This window comes from Harpia harpyja, chromosome 1 (assembly GCF_026419915.1).
Source record: "Harpia harpyja isolate bHarHar1 chromosome 1, bHarHar1 primary haplotype, whole genome shotgun sequence".
NCBI classification, from domain to species: domain Eukaryota; kingdom Metazoa; phylum Chordata; class Aves; order Accipitriformes; family Accipitridae; genus Harpia; species Harpia harpyja.
This window is the reverse complement of record NC_068940.1, coordinates 95975159-95998445: the sequence shown is the minus strand read 5'-3', so window position 1 is coordinate 95998445 and position 23287 is coordinate 95975159. Positions and strand designations below refer to the sequence as shown.

At 36.5% G+C, this 23287-nt stretch overlaps 1 long non-coding RNA gene across 1 annotated transcript in view; it reads right to left on the bottom strand.

The window, feature by feature from the left end:
• The window catches only part of LOC128150261 (uncharacterized), an 80099-nt gene that overhangs the window by 55409 nt on the left and 1403 nt on the right, over positions 1 to 23287 (bottom strand). The gene's annotated exons all lie outside the window — the stretch shown is intronic.

Sequence of the window (23287 nt, the reverse complement as noted above, 5' to 3'; positions counted from 1 at the left end):
ACTGTACAGCTAACAGATTTTCCAAAAATATTTTTGTATTATTTTTTGACAGAATTGAGTTAATTAATAAAAATTAAGTGCTAGCAGGGCTTACATTCATGCATGTTTTCGTAGAAACAGGGTGAGTTCAAAGTAAGTTTTAAGAAAAAGTGCAAGATTAGACATGGCCATGATTTTCAAAATAACTGATATTTTTTTATATTTTAATTATTAAAAGCATTATTTTCAGAGGCTGGGTGATCAGCACTTCCAGGAAGCCAGGCCTTTTGATAATGCCTCCATCTGGATGCCAAAATTATGGCAACTAAAATGCTTCATATTACAATATTGGTAAAGAGATTATATAAACCACCAAGTTCTTTCAAACATGAACTCAGGAATATCTGGCACATAGAGCTTGGTCATTGCATGAAAAATTGTACACAGAAAGAAATGGGTGAGAATTCTAAAGCAGGTCCATAAACTTCAGGAATAGAAAGCAATGAATATTAAATGCTATGGAAGGAAATGATACCAAAAGTGGTAAGGATTAACCATTCTTAAACGAGGTTCAGGCCCAACCAGAAACTCTGGCTGAGTTAACACATTCTGAAGGATGTTTATTCTAGCCCACACCTTTAAAAAAAAATACGAAGAAACTTCTAAAATCACCAAATCCACCCTCCAGCTCTGGCACATGTTGGATTACATTATACTTTTCACCAACTTAAAAAGCTTGTATGTTAATACAAAATATACTTTACCACTACTCCAATTAGAAAGATGTTCCAGAATCCAAGAGCACCAGAGATTGGGAACTTTCAGAACAACAATTAAATATTGACATGTTTAAAATGGTCCCTCTATAGTGGAGTATCTCGCAAAACAGCTGTGCTAAGTATCCTGGAAGACCTGGCCCTAATGAAATCAGGAAACCATCAGTCCTCTGCACTATTTCTCTAAATACAGGGAGGTTCCTTCAGCTTCCTACAAATATGAAGGCACCTAACTTGAGATCTGAGGAGTGACATCTTCAGGCCATGTCCATAACTGTCACTCTCCATAACTTACCCCCGCCACCTAGTGATGCCACGTACTCCGAGCTTCAGTATTCAAACAATACCTTGCTTTCAAAACAAATAAAACATTGGTATGCAGTCCAAATTTAATCACATTTGCCTTTTCCTCTATACTAAAACGTAGCATGCTGAATCAAGACAATACTGATGGTCAAATAAAATAGAATTAAAACCCCATAATCTTAATGGCAGGTTATTAAATCACCATTGGTCTTCTCCATTCATCCTCTGTATTCTTATATATTTAATGTCCTAATAGTCACAAAAATATAACAACTTGTTACAAAATTTCAGTTAAGTTAAAAAGTGAGACAATTTAATATTTTTTTTTTTTAAGCAACCCAAATTTATTACCCATGAAGTGTCAAGGACCTATAGCTGTCACAAAATACTAGTATTCTCTCCCCTCCTGGTAAATATTTTAGTTTTAGGATTTGTCATTCTAAGCTGTGATGACTTTGCAGGACAACTACCTTATGGAAGCCAGAAAGAAAAATGTATACCATGTAAATATGTCCATGGTTTACATCATGCTGCAGCTGCCCCCGCTAAGAATGGTACGAATGGTTAAATTATGATAGGAAAGAGTCTATCCATGTTCACATTGCTGAGTCTCCAGAGAGCTTGCTGTTCTTGGCTATGCTACTAATACAAGCTCTCGCCTAGGTTTTTCTGCTTTACTTTGTAACAATATTTAGGCCGCTTGCTGCAGACAGCAAGCCTTCTGTTAAACTCTTCCAAGTCAACACAATCCTAAATTTCCCAGTGGACACTCTTCTAGAGGTAAGAATTAAAGTACTAAAGAAAAAAGTGATTGCACAAAGGTCACCAAAATAAAAAGCCTGGATGTCCAGATCTTCCAAGTTCCATTTTGGTGCCTTAAAGATGATTTATAACCTATATTTATACCAGGCCTAACAAAGGTTAATAATTTCCTCACTATCCACCTTCTCAAACTAGTGAAAGTAAATTTTTTTGAGAGCTACAATGCTATCATTTCATTTACAGGACTTTAGTTTGAAATTCTAAGCAGTGAGGTTAGATGTTTAATTTCCAAACTTTTTGGATTACTTTTCCTGATCAGCAGGAAATTACTTTCTTCCAGGTGTGGCTTTCACTTTCTGCAGATACACTTTATACAGTAAGGTGTGCCTTTTCAAAAAAACTAGTTCACATCCACTTGAAAAAAAAAAGGGGGCGGGGTGGAACAGAAACACCTCTCCCACACACATCAGTCCCAAACAGAACGGGATCTTCCAGCACAAGGAATTTTTATAGTTACATAGCGATAATGACACTATTCAATTACCTCACGTTGAGAAAACGAGGTGCTGTTTCCTCTGGCAAAACAGTAGAAAGGGGCCAAAAACACAACAAAGACTATGGTTCTTATGTTCAATAAATATTCTGTGAAATATTTTTCTTTAGTTAATTCTGTTACAGGTGTTTTTGTTTGTTTGTTTGCAAATTTTTTAATTAGAAACACAGCAGAGCAAAAGTTTTACCACATTGCTGCTGAGCATCTTGTATAAAGGAAAACCACAATAGAGGGAGAAAACAGTAAAGGAAAAAAGCTGAAGTATTTTAGATGCCTAGCCCTGGTAACTCATGGAGTTCCAATGCACAAAAGGAAATGACAACATTACCCTGAAGTGTGAAGCCTAATGCTGAAAGCTAAGCAGGGTGGAAAAAATGAAGTGGCAAATTTTCAAACACAGATACCTGTCAGTCATCTTTCAGACCAAGAAAAGTCTATCACTCTAACAACAAACAAGTAATACCTATGCTTTTCTCACTAAGATAGTCTAATTTTAAAGAGAAATACATTTTAAAAAATCTGGTATTGAAAGATTTGTACGGTCAAATAAGATTATTTACACAGCTAGAAAAAAAATGATGTTTCCTCTTTTCATTTTTGTGTTGGTTTTTTCCTTCAAAAGAACATATTTGAATTCCTGTGTCAGACAAATGATTACAAACATTCAGAGGTGAATTGCAGGCTCACAACATGGTTACTTCATCAGTCTTCTGAGAAATAACCTCTATTAGCAAACATAACATAAAGAAATATCTTTTGAAAGCTGACTTCTTTTAGCTGCAGTCCCACAGCACTCCTTCTTTGAATATTCTCTCCGAAGTGGTCCAACCAAATTTTATTGTAGGTACAATAAAATTATAGAAGAATAGTTATGATTTAGGCATGAGATACTACACAGCAATAATTGTGCATCTTCTATTCCGTAGTCTTGATCTCTCAAGAAGCCACAGTGGGAAAAGGAAGAAATGAGAAGACAAAGATAAAGAGTGTAGGCAATTTTCATGCAACTCTCCTCCTCCCCCAAAATGCTTCTCTAAATTTTTCCTATGGAAAGTCCATTGAAGATGTACTATATAACGTATATTTTCCAATTTTTACTGACGTTGAATCAAAAGCAAACCTGAGACTAAATATCGCATGAAAAATTTAGGGTACCACTGTTCAAAGATATTTACATTAACATACATAACATGCATGTTAGAACGTAGAACTTAACCAGCACGGTTCCCTACATGCGGAGTAATAGATATTTAGCACCATCCAGTCTATTTAAAACATTTTACAAAGTTACTCAGTTCAAAGGGAAACCAATATTTTCAACCTTACAAACAGGATCCACCATTTTGGAATTTCAGAACTGTTCCTTCATATGGCTGGTTGTTGAAGCTGAGTATCCAACTAGTACGCAATTTCCTGCGCTGAATGCTAAGAAATGCACAGTGAGGTTTGCACGCAACTTCAGTGGTCTAAAATTTCATTCTTGAAATTTAAATAAGTAATTAGTAAATTATTACCTTTCTTATTTTTTGTTAGGCATTGAAAAGTCAACACATCTGAACATAAATGAATCCCTAAGATTTAGGTCCACATCTGTAGCATCAAGTTAGGTAGCCCGGTGGCTCACACTGAAAGGTGTGATCACACTGAAATGGGCAATCAAGTCCAAAAATGCTCCAACTTCCAGCACTATACTGTTCCTGATGTCGTCTTTGCCCTATTAGCACTGCTTTCTATTCAATCCTGACATGGCATTATGCTAAGACAGCAGTACCCTGAATTTTACCCTTCCCTAGTGGCTTCATGTATCTTATGGTAAATATTTAAGTCCTGTATCCAGAATCCTCTGCTGAAAAGATGTTCATGAAACATCTCCAAGACAAGATAAAATGAGGCCTGTCTTACCACACCCATCTAGCCACTTATTCTCAGAAAAGTGGCAAAAATTGCCCTTAATTCCAGATGTTAGGTTTCTTATTACAATTCCTGCAGTTATGACTGGCACATAGAGAACAGACATACACTAGCATTAGTAAAGTAAAATTATTAAAGATGGGGAGGTATTCTGTAAAGGGACAAATTGACAAAATGTTACAGATGAAAGATACAAATATGATCTTAATGAGCTTTCCAGAAGTTGGATGTTAGATATCTAAGGACTTTTAAAACTACAAGCCAATCCATCTAAAAAAACCTTTAAAAACCTTGTGCAAAATCCTTCCTGTCTGCAGTAATGCAGTGCTTAACATTTGGACAAACTATCACAGAGAAACTTTAGGAGCAAGATGAAGGGGCTCAGACAGGTATGAAATACCAAGAAGAACACATTTGGATGCTAGAGTTGCTTTGAGTTTTAATGGGATATAAAAGCCCCAGGGAGAAAATTTAATGAAAATATAATATTATTATTAAGAAATTTTCTAATTTGGTAGGGATTAGCTCTCTTGGAAGTTAATTCTTTTCAGTACTTCCAACCTATAGTCAATGAAAAACTTACGCTGATTACTTCATAGTACTTGGTTTAACTTGGGGAAGTAACATATGTGTATATATATGTATGTGCATGTGTGTGAAATGTACGTATATGTGTGCGACATGTACGTTATATGTGTGTGCATATGAGTTTGTATTTTACATTTGAAAGTAAATATAATACTTATAGAACTATAAAGTTAGATGTTCACATAGAATAAATATAGTTAAACTTTACTGTTACGTTCAATATTACTTATACAAGTATAAATCACATGAAGTTATATAAAATTCTACATTCATAATGTAAATACAGAAGACAGTATTTGTTCATATTGAAAAAGTGTTTTATATTTTATCACCTGTATGTTAATATTTACAAACTGTTAACTGTAAAGTTGTTGTAAAATCAAGTAAAATAAACATCATCATTTTGTTCTACAGACTTCAGCCATCTAGGTTTTTTCTGTTTAAATAAAAACTGTAAAAGGTGGCCTCTATGCCACCCACGTATAGCCTCTCTATTGCCTGGAAATCAGCATACCTGAAGAGATGGAATACTGAAAGAAGGAAGTTTCACTCTGCATCATCTGCTGAGTGGAGGTGGTCAGAGATTTGTAAAAGTGGGAGAAGAGCATTTAAAAGGGACTGAGATAGCTGACAGAATGGTACCCCAGGAGCCCTACAGAAGAGCACAATCAGGAGCTCAATATTATCCACAAGGTAGGTTTCTTTGATTTTATTGCTGATTTTTCTAGATGAGATTAATTTACTCATTTCACTTTTCCTTTTTACTTTACTACTGTAATGCCAAAATCTGACTAAAATATAACCTTACATTTAGAAGCAATTGCTTTAAATAATGTTATGAGTTACAGGTAACAAGCTTACAGGTATTACTACACAGCAAACTGCTGGGGAAAAAAATATCTATTTTTTAATTCATGATTTAGTAGGCAATAGTTTACATTCAGTCAAATTTACTACAGCAAATAATGCCAGTTTTCTAGATACTGTATGTGGTTATCCATACAGAAACAGTGGGAAAATAAGTATTTCAAAAATCAGAATAGGATTTTTAAAAAACACATATAACCATTTACATATTATATGAACAGTATAAAAAAGGTTTTGTTATATGTTTTTTTTTCTCTTTATACATTGTATAAACATATTTAACTTTAAAATGTTCCACCCTAAAATCTGAAGTCATTAGGCCTATCACAGCAGAGCAGTAAATACAGAATAAAAGTAAACAAGCAGGAGCAAATGATCAACTCTGCTTGTGTGACTTCACAAAACTGTAAAACCATCCTGATTCTATTAAGCCTTCTGTCTTCCTATTGTTCCAGAACGAGATAATGTATTGCCCCAGGAGCTGCTTCTTCCTCTTAACTGTCTGCCTTACTGCTACATCCCTTGGTAATCACAAAAGCAACAGTCATCAGTGCTTTGAAAGCGTGCAGTGGAGTGAGCTTTTAAAGGAGATGGAGAAACTGGTAAGTCAAAGTATAAAATATTGTCACAATTTATAGATGTTGTTTTCAACCTTTCTTCAGTTTCGGTGTAAGGAATTCTCAAATGTGTAATAATTGCCTGATTACAATTTTTTTAGGTTTTTCAAAAATTATGAGCCACATGTTCATTCTCTACAAAGCCAAAAATCTTAAATTTAGATTTTTTAATTCAAACTCATCCTGTTGACTATATGACATTTGCGTGTCTTCCCAAGAAGAGCTCCACATCCTCCACACAGAAGTCACATATTGCAGAGTACAGAGTCATCTGGGATTCCTGCTAACTGGCATCACCTGAAACTATAACACCATAATTTACTTTACCATGATATAACCCCACTCAAAAAAAGGGCATCCACAGTCACAAAGTTTTTGGTACAAATACTGTCTGAAGGTGGTTTTGGAAATCAGCTATATGGAAAGCATGTTTCCTTTCCTAATTTGGTTTCTTTTGTAGCCTGCCCTTTCCTCAACGCTATACAGACTGAGCTTCCTGGAACATTTGAGAAAAGGTGAAATAGGTAACAATCAGCTATTTCTTCCATTTTAGATAGGCTTGGGAACATATAAGCAAATGAATCTTCTTCACACAACCTCATGAGATATATAGTGTCCTCCACTGATGTAGTCATTCATACACTTCATTGTTAAGATACCAACCGATAAGTGAACTCTTCTATGAATTGTTTCCATGATAAACCTGGTTTTGCACATGCTTAAAATTTCTACACTGATGTTTTCTTTAAGAACAAAAGAGGCTTTTCTTTGGAGTGTGAGGAAGTGAGCAACGAAGATTTGTGTTTCCCCGAGCAGCTGCTAAAAGCAGTAAGTAGAAAAAGATATGTACTTGAGACTATCTCATTGGAAGAGCTCTACCTCACGCAGCATATGCACCTTGTCATGAGACTTTTATATTAGAAATTTGACATTCTAAATTACAGGTTTATATTATAAATCTGACTGTTGACTTTTCGGTCCAAATTCTTTTCCCTGAGAGGTTACTTACGGAAATCATCATTTTTTTTTTGCTTTTCCGATTATTTAAGTTACAATACCACTTTTACAAGAAAAGGGTTAGATGCTTTTTTTTCTGTCAGTCCTGCTGTTTAAAGTGGAAAATTAGTCAGAATCAGTCTGGTAGCCTGGATACTACCAGTATGGCATGCCGACTTCAGTTTCAGTCAGAAGCAGACCCCATAAAAGTGGCACAGGGGTAATTTTATGTACTAGTCAGCACACGCATGAACTTCACGTGCACAGTTCACTTTCAGTCCGGGTCGGCAATGCCACAAAATAAGAAGGTACTTGTCTGAGAGCGTGCTACTGCACCAAAGCAATTCATTCAGCCCACTTCCAGCTCATCTCTTCAATGGAGCTTCTAAAACGCGACCAGGGAACAAAAGGGACAGACAGCATTATCAGTCTCTCTTGTATTTCCATCTTCTCTGAGACAGAGGGAGCTCCCCTTCATCAGATGTGTACTGTGCTTGTGAGGAAAGAGCTGCATACTCAGTCTATTGTCCTGGGTCTGAATTCAGAAGATCTGCTTTTGACTCTTGGCTTCTTGCTGACTACTCCTCATACATTGTATATATCCAAGAATATCAATGCAGTCCAAAAATGCAAGATATATTTACATTACAAAATGGGGTCCACCTTATGAAAGGAAAAATTGCAACTGGAAATTACACATACAATTCCCGATTTTCAAATAAATAGCATCTTTGCAATGCATATTACTTTCTATAACTTTTGTACTAAAAAATTTAGAAGAGCACAAGAAAGTGGTGAAAATTGTTTAAGAACTTATGATAACCAGACTCAGGCTGTTGAAAAATGTACCATTAACTGAAACTTAAGTGCAAACTTCAAAAACCAAATTTGTCTATGTTTGTTTGGTTTTTGTCATCACAGGTTAAATATGATAATGCAGCCATTGTTCATATAGTGCACGAAATTGCTGAGTTTTTCAAGAGAGCAGACACTCCTTTTCAAAATAAGAACGTTTTTCTAAGAGGAATGTATGAAACTCATGCTCAGCTCAAGACTTGTGTAAGTATAATTTTTTTTTTACACTGCATGATATTCAAGTCAGATATCAATGGTGAATAAAACTGATAATATGTATGCTGAAAATGCAATAGAAAACTTTAAAGACTACATTTTCAATTAATGGCACCTAAAACATCTGTATGCAAGTAATGACAGGCACCTTTCAGCACTTTTACTAACCTGTATGATACAGGTAGTTTTAAATTCACACATATATATTTGTGGGCTTACTTTGAGATGTGATGCCTAAAAATGTGGCTAAGCCGGTATTTAACTTGCTTCTCCTTAAAAACTGCACTAGTTCTACACAGTACTTACTATTCTCACTACATATCAATTTCATGTGCTTTTCTTCAACTACTTATGACTTCTGTCAAGATAAGCTAACATAAAGAGTTACATGCAAATTGTATGCAGAACACTTCAGGAAAATATTTAGATCTGCATTCAGCCTATTTCAGCTGAGTAAATTACTTAAACATATGCACAAATGGTTCATTCAGTTGGGGTCAGCTTAAGAACTATTCAGAGAGGACAAATATTTATTATAGCTTGCCTTGCAACTAACATCTATACCAGGCACAAGATTTGCTAACAAACCTGCAGGAGAACAAACCTAGGCATACAAGGTACACCTTATATACCCTTCCATGCTGTCGTGGAGGGAACCCACTACACTTTTCTGCAGGACACACTAGAGATATGCCTGGGCAGTAGCATATAAACATTGAGCTCGAAAACCACACTGCTGCTTCTCATCAGGCCAGACCCCAGGACAAAATGTGTGTGACAAAGGATAATAACTACTGCTTAGTTAAGCACTTTTTTTTTTTTAATGAATGAACATAATCTCATATTACATCCATGACATTGTATGTCAAATGACCACCAGTTATTCTGAAATCAGTTTCCTTCAGAGACAGTATACAGAAACAAAACCAGTATTGTTACAGAACAAAAAAATCCATAGACCCCTTACCTTGCTTTGAACACCGATATAGTCATTTCCTGATCTCTTTGTAGACATAGCAGTTGTGTGCTACACTACCTTTAATATTAACACATTCGGCAGGCTTGCATACAACAGAAGCACTACAATGCTGTCAGTCATGACCATGTCTATCAGAAGGTACTGTTTTACTGAGTCATGTTGAACTTCTATTTACTTCTCACTGTTCAAACTAACAGTTTCTTTTCTTTTCCACTAAAATAACAGCTGCAGTCCAGACTTAACATTACCCATGAGTCTATAGTGAAAGACTGCTTCCAAAAAATGGATAAATTTGTGGCCAAGGTAAGTAGGCTGTTTCTTTACTTCCAGCTCACTTTAAGTAATTTTAAAGATACAGAAGAGCTTCCTATACAAGCAGTCCCACTGCTGATCAAAGCTGTATGAATCTGTGGGATTGTGCGACATTACCAAGCACTATGGATTTTCACTCACACAAAATCTTTTGGCCCACATCCATTTCAAGGTCAATGTATCATCACAGGCTTTTAAAAAACATTTGATTTTAATTCAGCACCAAACCCCATTGCAGTCTGTGCCTTTTTAGAAACACTTTACATCACATGGGTCAGGATTAGCTGTGCATCTGATGATATCAATTTCACCTGGAAAAGCCATGATCATTTTATATACCAAAGAACGTTTGAATCTTAACTACACTTCCTAAAATTATTCTTATTTTTTCCTTAAATTTCTTTGAAATAAATTTTTACTTGCTTGTTCTCAATTGACATTTTGCTTGCCATAATATTGGATTTTTTATAAAACAGTGAATAAACACTTCTTAATAATCTTTTCTTCACAGTCAAATGATCACTGCACTTGGCAAGAGATCCATGCACAATCCAGAGAGATACTTCAAAGAATTGAAAACTACTCTTTCAGGAGAAGAGCAACACATTAGCAAAGTAGCTTCCATCACTTTGAGGATCTACTATCATGTCAAGATAAATTATCCTATTTTTCGAAAAATTAAAGGAAGTAGTATACACATAGTTCCTATTTAAAACTATAAATGGCTTAACTTATTTTTGTCAAGATATTTTTTCTAAACTACTATAATAAATTTAGCCTTAATAAAAAGGATGCAAACCAGCATGTAAATATGTTCATGTTTATTTGTTTTACAAAAAAAAAAAGGGGGAGGTCCATTTTTCATAAAATAGATATCATGGATACAACCCTCCAAATCTTGTGTTCAGGCTAAAAAGCGAGCATATCAGTTACACTACTTGATTTCACAGTACATTCATCAAGTTATAGGTATATGAACCTTTGACAGCCTAATGCTTTTCCAATGCACATCTCATACCACACATTTGCACTGCTGCACTTTTACCACTGCAGTTACAAGGCTAACCAGCCATTCATGTGTGAAAAGATATGCCTGTTTCCACAATGCTATTCTGCCAGGCTTCTAGGTCATTCATGAAGAATTCTGAGATTTCAGTTTGATCATCCATATGTAAATTATGTATCTATAAAAACACAACAACAAACCAAACAAACAAAAACCTCTGCATTCCATTAGACAGACAAGACCCTAAATAGCAAAACACCTTTAAATGCTCACATAGTATTTAACAGGCATTGGCAGCACTGCATACCGGCACGTTTTTCCAAACAGCTCACTGATTATTTGAAATCCTATAAAAGAAGATAACATCTATGAAACTGACAGTTTTGAAGAAGAGAAAGAGGGATACTGTGAATGAACAGTGTTTTGTAACATCTTTTGGCAGTGAGATTTCTAGGCACTGGTTTTCAACCTGCCTCTTCAGAGAAACACAGATGTTAAAACAAATCAGGAGACTTTGCAGAAGATTCTAATATTCATACTTAATTTAGATTGCACAAGGATGAAAAGGGTAAAAATATTTGTAATACCATATCTGTCTCATTTCCTTACCATTCTCGAACTATTCTTTTTTTTAAATCTGGTGCAAGTCTTCACAAGCAACCTCGCAACTCATTTCAATATGACTTTCCCAAATCCCCAAGATCTCCTCAGCAATTCTTTCAAAAATGGCTTGGGAAAAAACCCTTATCTTTTACAAAGAAAATGACAATAACCAGGTAACCAGTACTAACCCTTTTAGATCTACCACTTTGTCACCAAATTTAAGAACAAACACAGCTCTGAGGTTTTGATCACCTTTTATGGCATATTCATTACACTGTCTTATTCACGCATCATCTCAATCAGAAGCTGTTCACTCAGCTGAGACCTGTGTCACAGATCAATGTGCAAAGAGAGTGCAGACAGTGTTCCAGCAGAAAAAATAACCCCTTGAAGTCACACAGTTATCAATACAAGAATCAAACTTCTTCAATGAATGAATTCAACTAAGACAAATAATAAATAACTAAACAAAATTCCCACATCTTTGAACTGAGGAAGTGCTTTTGCATCTACCACATTCTAAGGCAGATATTGATATATATTACAGCAGTTTGGATATGGATCCAACCTTTCCATCATAAAATGTACATTGCCAGTGTAAGCACATTATATATACTGATGGCATTAAATACTAAAAAGAAAATTTAAAAAAAAATTAAATTCTCTTACCCTTACCTTTACAACGTGTTCCCTTCAATATAGTCAAAACTATATATATATATAGTTTTATTCCTTAACATGTAGGCATTTGTAAACTGAGTTGTGGTAGCATTATTATGCCAATACATCTGAGTATTAACAACAGCCGTTTTACCTCAACCTTCTATGATCTTATTAAACTGAACTTCCATTCTGAGTGCCATAGGGGAAAAGGAAATAAGAAATATTTTATAACTTTCAGGAACTGCCTGTTATCTCATGCAAATGATGTTTAACTTGAAGACCTAACCCACAACAGAGCGGAGCCTGTGCTGCAAACGTGACCATGTGTGAGAGACTGAAAGAGTTAATGTCTCAGCCATTGTGGTGGGGCAAGTTCTGCTTAAAGACAAACCCTGCACAGCAAGGAACCAAGGTGAAAAGCCCATCAGCTCAGACATCAGCAACAGGAGGGGCAGGGCGTGCTGGAGGGTGCGCAGCTCCCTGTTCTGATAAGCTAAGGTACAGAGATCAAACAATGGCCCTGTCTGCAGGGAAGGAGAAGTTACTCCACAAACGACCCCCAAGCCCAAAGGCTCACAAACTGCTCATTAACCTGACGAGTTCGGGTGCCCGCCCGAAGGAGGGGCAAGGATGATAAAAGGACACCAACTGAAGCCCCGGGTGCGCAAGCCCGCTGGAACTGAACGCCTCGGCTGACTGAACCAACGCTGGACCCAGGATCGGTGAAGACTTTCTCTCTTCCTTTTTCTCTCTCTGTCTTCTTCCCTCTTTCCTTTTCCACAATCCCTACACCTCATCCCTTTAAGACATAAAACCATTGACCAAGCCTGGGACTAAGAGTGGATCCAGCCACCCCTGGGCCCTTCTCTGAGGAGTCCAGAAAGCAAGGGGGTCTGCTCTGAACCTCATGACTCAACGGGAGGGATCTCCTTATTCCCTGAATTGATGTATATGGTTACCTTAGGTTACCTGGCTTACAGAAGTAGTCTTATGCCAGTTCCTGTTGTGAGAAACCCTGCCACATACTACCACAACTCCCCAGTTCGCTCTGCTTCTGTCATGAATAAAATCTTTAACTGATCCTTTGGTGTCATTTCACCTTAATTTAGCCCAGGGGAATTTCGAATTAAACACGACTCCCTGGTCTGTCCAGTCTGGGTCGTGACACCATGCCAACTCATTACAAGGCTGGAATGGTTGTAAAACTGAATTAGCTCCAGTATAAAGAACAGAGTACAAATCTCTCCCCATATGCCCTCTTAATGTGAACCTTGTACTGGACATGTGTCGGTTGTCTCTCCCTCCAACACCCATATTACATTCTTCCTATTAAGGACAGTCATTACACTTTCTCCAAGTGTTTGCTGACTGATGGCTACTCGAGGGTACCATGTCAGGCACTGCTGCTCCTGAATCTGCTGCCTACTGTCAGCCCTACTCTGCAAGTTGTCTTCACTTTCATTTTCACTGCTGCCCTGACTCTGTAGCAACATCCTATCACTTGATCATATCATCTACAGCAGCACAGACTGTGGCCTCTTGCCAGTGTGCATGGCTTTTGGGCAAATTCTGGCCCTAACAATTACAAAGAAAATGACTGCAATTTCAGTTATTTTGGCCTCTCCATGCTTCTAACAATTCTTTAACCTGGATATCTAGGCACCCCCCTGGGTTTGGCTCTCTTCAAACTATGAAGTGCTCCCTGTCTCCTCATTAATCACGATCTTGCACTGACTCATGCAACTCACCCTGTCAGCTGCACAGTAAGAGTTTCCTCTCAGGATCCCAAGTTTCTAAAACTACATTGGTTCTTTCTTAAAACAAAAATATTTTCAGAGCAGCTGCAACTCAGCTGGCAGTCTAACCTTGCGTATAACCTCCTTCAGATGTTTTTAGCCTGTAATTGACACTCTTCTTTTCATGCAAGACGCTATACCATACCCCAAAGTACTGTCACATCCTACACTGAGACACAGAGGAAGAGGTCAGTCACATGGACCTTCCAGTTCCCTGGGGAAAAAGGTTGAAGGTAGCTGTACCATAACACTTGTGAAAGCAATGTTATGAAACCTGTTCCAACCTTCCCTCATCAGAAAAAAATAAAAAAGAAATCAGAGCTTCACTACCCCAAATCTGTGACACTGCTAGGGGACCAACCTCTTCCTGTGTTGTCCTAGAGGAGGTTTCTCTGTGCTACAGGGTTGCGGCACAGGCCTTGATTCATGGCACTAGACATTACTGCTAAGGAAAACTACTAGAACCATGTTTCTGACTTTTACAGACACAAAGCAGTACTTAATTATCTTGTGTATAGGACTGGGGACTTTATTTATTTGCTTCTGACAATAAATTTTTATTTAAATTTTTCTGTGAAAGCATTGAGTCCAGTGACAGCTACAGACTGAAGCCCAGTGAAACAATAATAAAAGAAAACTATTTTCAGAAAGAAAGAACAAATGACAAGAAGTATAAGAACACAACTATGAGCAGTAGTTTTCTGCTTGTCTTGGAAAGAATTTTCTGCACCACTGTTTTTTTTTACAGCTACTTCTTCATACTAGCACTTGGATACAAGGAACTTTGGAAACAAGAAGAAAACAATAGCTTCTGAATACTTTTAGTAACCAAAGCTTTTATCTTTCAAATTATTTGTAAAAGCACTTAAAGATATATGAATACTTGCCTTCTAACCCATATGGCTAAGAAGGTATTACACACATTCATCCTCTTAGTAATGTACAAAATTGTGTAAAATTTAGAATTATAGAATCATAGAATACTTTAGGTTGAAAGGGACCTCAAAAGACCTAAATTAAACCTCCTGCTCAAAGCAGGGCTAACACTGAATTCTGGGCTTTGTCCAGAATTGGAAACTTCCAAGGTAGAAGTTGTAAGAAAAGTGAATATTCATCATAGCAGCTCACATTCTTTTGTGATTGTTGATAAATTATTTTTATTGGTGGCAATATGAAGGTTAAGAAGGCATTAAAATGTTTTCCCTAGCAGACATTATCTCCACTGTCTCTGTTCCTGTCTTACTTATCCTTATGTGATTAATTTTGTCCTCTGTTCTGCTTATTTAACTTTCAGTAATCCACCCTAGTCTGGCCCTACATACTGGAAAGTATCAGGGTTTCCTAAGGCAGCCGCTTGCTTTATATGTATGGTACATGTGTAATCCTTAAGGACTTGTGGATCCCAAGATAAGGACAATGGCATTGCAGCAGAATTGTTTCAAGGGTGGGATGGGAACTCCTATCCCTCTCAGTCACCTAGCAAAATGGAAGCACTTTGCCACAGGTGTCTGGTTCAGGCTTGGTGAGCATCACCTTGTGCCACTAAAACAGAACAAAGCTTCACAGGAGCAGATCTTGACCTCATGGAGAAATTAGACTGGCTATGAACAAGTGTATCAGGGAGGAAGACTAGAAGATCTAGACCACAGATTCCCAGAAGTAGCTAAAATACTACTAACTCTGTGGGGCTCATCCTGCCTGGAACTCAGTGGATGCCCTTCTAGCTCACCACACATTATTTCCCAAATTCCCAACGACCTTTCCCACTGCTGTCTACTCCTTTAGAATTCATTCCAGCATGTCACAAAACTGAGATAGCTGCTGATGTGAGCTAACTTGCCTCTGGTTTTGATAGTAAAATCTAATTTGATGAAGTTCTGAAGTCACAAAAGCAATAACAAAGAGTAAATACCATGACAGATAACCTCTTACATCATGTTAATTAATGAGTTAATTTTTCATCTATGTAGAATATTCGTTCTCCTTTGTGGTAAGAAGGTTTTCTTTTTAATGTCTCCAGTGAGCTGTTGTTATTGTTCCTTCAGCAGTTGTTTACTTTTTTTTTTTAAAGCAACTATTTAATACACAACATTCATATTTTAAAGACAAGATATTGTGTGAAGCATTCAGTCTCAGCAGCAAACAGAGGCATTCAACACCAAAGAAACCCTGCCTTCCTGGAATGGAAATGGTGAGCCTAAGACTGTAAACATTAAACATGCTCCATCTATGTCTGATCACAACAATCACCATTCATTTTATTCATAACATACCGATTATTTTCACATAATGATCCTAATGGTATTACTCAAACATATCATAAAAGGACTTTGGTCATGTGCATAAACAATCAAGAAATCAATTTTTCTTTATCAGAATTCTAAGGAATTCCAAGGAATTATAACGCAAGTCCAGAAAAAAACAAATATGTGAGAAGCCAGATATTTAATATGCTCTTAGCACTAGCACATACTCTTAAATACTACAGTCCATATAAGTTTACAACATTCTAACTCTGTAAATAAAAGCAAAAACAATCTGGTGGTTTTTTTTCGTTTTTTTTCCTCAGCTCTGTTCCACAGTTTAATATGTTACTTAACTTCTCAGTTATGCCTGTCCAAGTATTTCTAAACTATAGGTTCTGGTATACGCAACATGTTTTTTGTTTGAGTTTCTTTGTTTGGGGAGGGTGGGGGTGTTGTGCTACAGAATGTGAGATAAGACTTTTTCTGGCGTCACTCTGAGCAAAGGACGCATGCATATACATTTTTACAAGAAATCAATATTAAATATATCTCTGCTAACTATTTAAATTTCACAGGCCAGAAGAAATGAGAAGATGTTATTAATTCCGTTCACAGGAAGAAACCAGACCACATTGCTTAAGGCATCCAGACTGGCTTCTTGCAAATGAAAATGACTCTGCTAGTCATTAAAGGCTATTTTTTTTATTCCACAAATGGAAACATTCCATATTTTTCATCATTAGTAATGATCTCAAATCAATGTCATAAAAAATATTTAGAAGCAAGAATATGAAATTTGTACCAGTTAACTACCATACTAAAACTATCAACGGGAGTGAGAAAACTCCTGACGTTCTTCTTATCTCCAGCGTTAAGAAGAAAGGAAGAAAGAGATGGGAAGGAAGCTGCAAGTAGTGAAAGCAAGGAGGAGCAAGGGAAAATAGACAGTAGAAAAATAACTGAAAAGATGAAAAGGAAGGCTGGAGTGGGGAGAAGAAAGAGTGAGAGAGCAAGCGCATGCCAGGAAATAAGAGGTATTGACTGACCAGCAAAGAGTATAAGTAAAAATAAATATGTCCTCTTGAAGAAACAATCTTTGCTGTTATATATTATTCATGACACCATAACAGAATACAATAACAAAAAAATCAAAGGTAAAGACTGCTTCTTGAAGTGCAAATTCTTCAGACCAAATACTTAACTTTATTGCTTTCTCTAAGTACTTGTAATCTCTCTCAGAAACTGCTGGCTGCTAATACACAAGCTCTAGTGATGGCCCCACTATCTGCTTTACTACCAAAATTGTTTTTCTATTCTCCTCAGTCCTGCAGAAAGACAACTTTGTGGCACTGTACTCCCTAGATAGTTTGTGGAGGAGACAAAGACGGCTTGTACACTCTGCAATACATTCCATTTTGACCATTTATGCTCTCCCCCCCATCTCACATCCCCCCAAAATTAATGTTTCTATTAGATTCAGGCCTTTTGAATACTGAATCCTCTTTCCATCCAGTAGTAAGACACCACACTGAATAACAAGAGTCTTTGAAGGACTAGGGTCATAGCAGCTACAATAAAAAGTCCAGTCATGTATCATTTTATATGTCTGAGCAACCCATCACTAACAGCTGCCTGAAGTCTCCACAACCACCTAGATTATTTAAGCACTGCTGGAGCTTCCATTTTCAGGTAAGCCACAAAACTGCAAAGAAAATATGCATAACCTCTATTGTAAAGAGTGAAATTTATCCTCAAAGGGAAAAGGATCCCATGAGAAATATGTATCAAATCCATTGTTTATCAGTATTAATAATATAAATACTATAACTTATGCAGAAACATACAGTAAGTGGGAAGTTGAGTATTTACAATGTAATGGAGAACAAGTTCACTTGTTTCTCTCATGTATTATAAAACATGTAAAGATTGCAAAACATAAACCACAGTTTCAATTAGTTTAATTTTACATAAACTAAAATTCTCCAGTTTCATGGGAACTGCTGCATATTTGGGAGAACTGCTGCATATACAAATATTTGGGGGCACTGCATTTTTAATTCATCATATCAGTAACTGTGTAACTACATTTATATCACCTTAATTATACGGTCATGTTAATTCTGGATTATAAAATTCAAGACTTTGTGGAAGGGAACACCATTGTGATATTTGTAGAACATCAGAGCTTACATTTAGAAATAAAGTTACACTTACCAAACCAATTGAATTATATTAGATTAGACCATTAGTAGTGGTACCATTTCTTGAAGTATAATTAAGGATATATAATTTTAAGGAGAAAAACATTTCTGTGGGTTTTTTGTTGTTTTTCTTTTCCACATAAAATGATCCCCAAGGTCATAAAATAGGGGAAGGGGTTACTTTTTTCTTAAGCAACAGTAAGTTACACAAATCATGTAAATTCTTCTTTATCTCTCCTAGTTCTTTCAGAATTTTTTCCCTTGCTGTTATTTCCATCAATTCTGCTGAGGGAAGAAATCAGAGACGGCTTCAGGCCAAGTTGTCCATTTGGCCCCAATCCACATAAGCACTTAGTTTGATGTGTCCTGCATTCATGCCTTTTCGGAAACAAAAGACTAAGCATTATTCCAATCAAACTCTGATGAGGAATATGATACAACGAATCTTCAGAGAACTCCTTAGTATCATCCACTCTTCAACAGAAGTGTCCTCCATGTAAAATTCCACAGTGCTCACCTTTTATACAATATAGCCTAACAATTACAGCATATGACCAGAAAGTGACACTCCTGAGATCAATTTTGCCCAGGTACGTTGAAGCCTTCCTCCACAATCTACCCTATCAGTCAGGAGGGTATTTTTCTGGATGAGGACACTCCTGCTGAAGTTGTTACAAGGATTCACTAATTCAGAAGTACTGTACAAAGGATAATACCATCTAATAATCAAGTAGTTAGGGCACTCATCTACAAGAAAGTTCTGTGTTCTAGACAATGTTCTAAGGTTATTGATCATATTTTTATACTGAGCATTAAACAAACATATTTCACATCACATAAATAGTAAGAATTCTCGATATCTTAAGATTATTTGCACTGCTTAAGAGAAAGCTGCAGAAGTATTACATTCTGAGAATACCATGATTAGTCTATATCCTTTTAATGCGGACTATGAACATGTGTACATGGCCCTACCCATTTCCCAACGAGACATATACCTTTTGTGGCTCACAGTACAGCAAGCTTACAAATTATCCTGTGGCGCCAAATGACGGCTCACTGGGGAAGTTTTCTAGGTGAGAAAGAAAGGCTTAAGTATTCTCCCCCAAACCAGGAGAAATAACTTAGTCAATTGTATGATTCATTAACCATTTAATTAGCACAAAGTTTCCTTTTAATGAAGTGTCTTAGGCAGTTTTTTCTGTTTCTGAGTTTTTTAAACCTCTGAGCAATTATGATACATGTATGACTAGCATGGCTCAATTATTCCAGACCTAGTATATCTGACATAACATATCTTTCACAATAACACAAATCCTCTTTGATCTGCAATATTTTTGGGTGGTGCTTAGCTCAGTCATGAATTTTCCTACCCAATAAAACAAGAAAAACATACTTTGAAATTAAGAAGTGGACTCCAGGTCATGTCAAACTACAGAAATATGGATTTTTAGGGGCTTAGAACTTTTTTTTTTTTCCCCAAGAATCAAAGTTTGAAAGTTAGATAACCTAGCAATACATAGCATGTTAATAATATTTGTTCAATGGTGGCACTGAACACTGAAATTAGCAGCTAGCAGCAGGAGGAAGAAAAAACAATGCCACATAATGAACCTGCTGAGCACAAATTAGAAATTTTTGTACATGTCACTTAAGAAAAGATACATGAATTTACCATGGAAGAAATAACTATCAAGCCTAAAAACCACATTGACACATCTTTCACATAACTATTTATAGAACATTCTCCATAAAAATGTGGAGGCTTCAAAGGTACTAAGAGCTGAACAATACTTCTTGGTTTTGAAGTTATAGAACAACATTCCCAGTCAAAATATTTTTGCTAGGAATTAATGTGCTGTTGCTTAATCATTATTTACATTTAGATTCTGAGTTAAACAAAAACATTGTGGAGGAAATAACATCTAGAAAAATACTGCTCAATCATTGTCTTTTTCTTTTCTTTTTTTAATATAGAACATTTATAGTTAAGTAAACTCAGGGATTAGATTTGTGCTTTTCTTTTATACATGGCCTGATTCAAGTACAATCAAAAAGTCCTGCCATTTGATTTTAGTGGGAATTTCATTAAAGCCTTAGATTAGTACCTAAACTCTCAATTGATAAGTCAGGTACAGCAAATTCAAAGCAACAGCCATTTAACATTAAAGTTGTAGCTGATGTTCAGTAAGTGATTTTCTTTCACAATGAAAATGGTGACAATTTACCCTATCATCCCTCACTGAAAATAATAAACATCCTTTATAGCTGACATACTTTCCCACTTCTTGTGCTGACTTGGGCAGTTTCAACAGCTTACGCTTGCTACAGTATGTTACTAAGTATTTTTGTCCCTGTGTAAGATGGGCATATTCACAGACCAGTGATACAACTCCCTCTCTTTTAAAAGCTGATATTACAATGACTCAGGATATTATGTATCTTTACAGTGAAAATGATTTTGATGCATTTTATATGACTACTGGGGAGTAACAGATTAATATTTTGATCACCTTTTCCATAATGTCTGCATTGGCCAGAGTTTTAAGTAAATTCCTCTCCAAAGCTATGTTAATTGCTGCTCTCTCCCTAACAAAATCAATACCAACTGGAGATGAAAACAAGAAAAATACATTAGAAAATCTTGTTTGAATATTTATTAAAAGACTTAACCTATTCTGGATACAGTCATGTCCCCTTCTCAAATCTGCGTGAGCTTTCCATTGCTCTCATCTCCCTTCCTTCCTCATCCTACCGTAATAGCAAGTCCCTTATTAAAATCTCCTGGAGATTTTCCTGTATCTCGTCTCATACTAGTTCTAGATTTCCTCTCATTTACACCCTATATTTCTAGCATAAAGAAAACCTTGTGTATGTTAGTGTCACTAGGACTGTCATTATGCAAGAAAGAAATGAAAAAAAACCCCAAACCCATAGAATCCAGCCCCTGTACTACAAAATTTTTACTGTTAGAATGACACAATTGAAGGGTGAAAACAAATAGGAGAGAGACCAAGTAGTACAAGAGTTTATATGCACCACATAGGGCCAGGGAATGTTGTAGTATTAACAGAAGAAAGCAGTCAGTTCTCTTAAAGAAACCACTGTCACCATCTGCCCAGAAATGATATCTCGATGACTTATTCTTTCCTTCTTTTCATGCTAATCTGTGCATTCCATGACTAAGCCTGTTTCCTTTCAAAGTGATGGAATTTCTGCAAATCCTTCCATCTCATTCTCTGTTCTCTGCCTGTTTTTTAATAATATTAAAAAGTTGAATATGCAAAAATTAATTGTCTTCATGATTCACGAGTCTTATGAAAAAACGACAGCTGGACAGAAGAAATGCCTCCTATAAGCGCCTCTCACAAACTTGAAGCATAGGCTCAGGTACCACTAGATGCCAGAGAATCCACATATGAAAGAAGGTCTAGCTGCAGTTTCAGTTGGCTGGAAATCATTCATTCAGCTCTGTAACTTATCCAATAATCTTGTTCTTTTTGGACATGACTTGTTCTTCATAGTTTAACTTAATTTCAATGGAAGGTGTGCCAAATGAAATACTGGATTCATTGGCGACATTACAACCATGATATGAATTGTTTTACAGTTTAAAGGCAGCATGCGTAACGATACTGGCACAGTAAGTTGAGGTGGGTAGCAATCCAAAGTATTTTTAAAGGGTCAATCAGGATTTCTTAGGTAGTGATAAGATTTAAAGATGGACAGATAGGCTTGATCTAGATGGCACAGGGAACAAACAGGCAATGGGAAAAGGATGCAGCAGAGCATCTGCAATGGTCAGTATCAGGAAAGAGTCAAAACCCACCTGTTCTCTCCCTATCCCATGTAAACTGATTCTATTTAGTATTACAGTAAGAGGACAATTAGAGCACCTAATGTAGTGTGCAAATTACCTGCTGAGGGTTTATTCAAATATGCAGTTTCTTTATTATCAGTTTGCATATCTCAAAAAAGCCTGTTCTCTTAGTGTCAGTATGATTTATATACATGTACCTAGCTGCATTGCAACTAAATCCCACAAGGTTAAATAAGACTGTTTCCCCCAACAACCTTCAATACTTAAGCCAAGAATTCACTCCTTTTAGGATTATATGCAATTGTATTGCTGGAAGATATACAAGTATATCAAGACAGCCTCAGGAACAAACAGTTCCACATTCTTTCCTCTCCTCCCACCTCTACTTTAATGACTTGACACAGACAAAATACAATTCTTCCCCAAGAGCTCTGCTGAAGAACAATGAGTAGCTATAATAAATGATGAAAACAGTGAAATTATAGGCAGCTTCCTAGTTAGACAAGGGTGAAAAAGAAAGACATCACTTCTAAATTCACTATGTACCATAAGGCAATTGGAGAAAAAAATACTTTCAGACAAGGGTGAAAAAAAAAAACATCACTTCTAAGTTCATTATGTACCGTAAGGCAATTGGAGAAAAAATAGCTTCAGAAAATAATAGCTCCTTAGCATTCAAGGCTGTATTTGGAAGCAAGAGGGAGAAGTCTACTTCCAGACAAAGTGTGAATGCTTTAGCTACACTGAATAAAACAAAGTAAACCAATTCCAAAGAATGGCTAAGTACCTGCACCAAAGCAAACAACCAATGCAAAGCTTCCTCAGAAGTGTTACTCAGAGGACAAACTATCATTGGTCCACTATCTTAAAGTAGTCCTAATAGTTCATATTAGCCAAAGGCCTTCCTACTGATTTTACAGACTTTGGATCAAGCCCCACATCACTCAAAGACCTTAATTTAGCGTTTGCAGAGCTACTCTCCAAGAAACTACTGTGATTCCAATTCAAACCAGAACCCTTTGAACAGAGTGGGACTTTATGGCAATTTATACATTTCTGTAACAAAAGTTCACCTTTATTATAATCTATGACTCAGAGCTCTCTTGAGATTCAGGAAAGAATACAGTAAATTCCCTGTAGAACCACTGTTGCTCATGGTATGCAAACAATTCGGCAATGTGTCTTTTCCATTGTCAAATCACACACTCATTCTAGTCTCTCAGTAGATTTGCAAA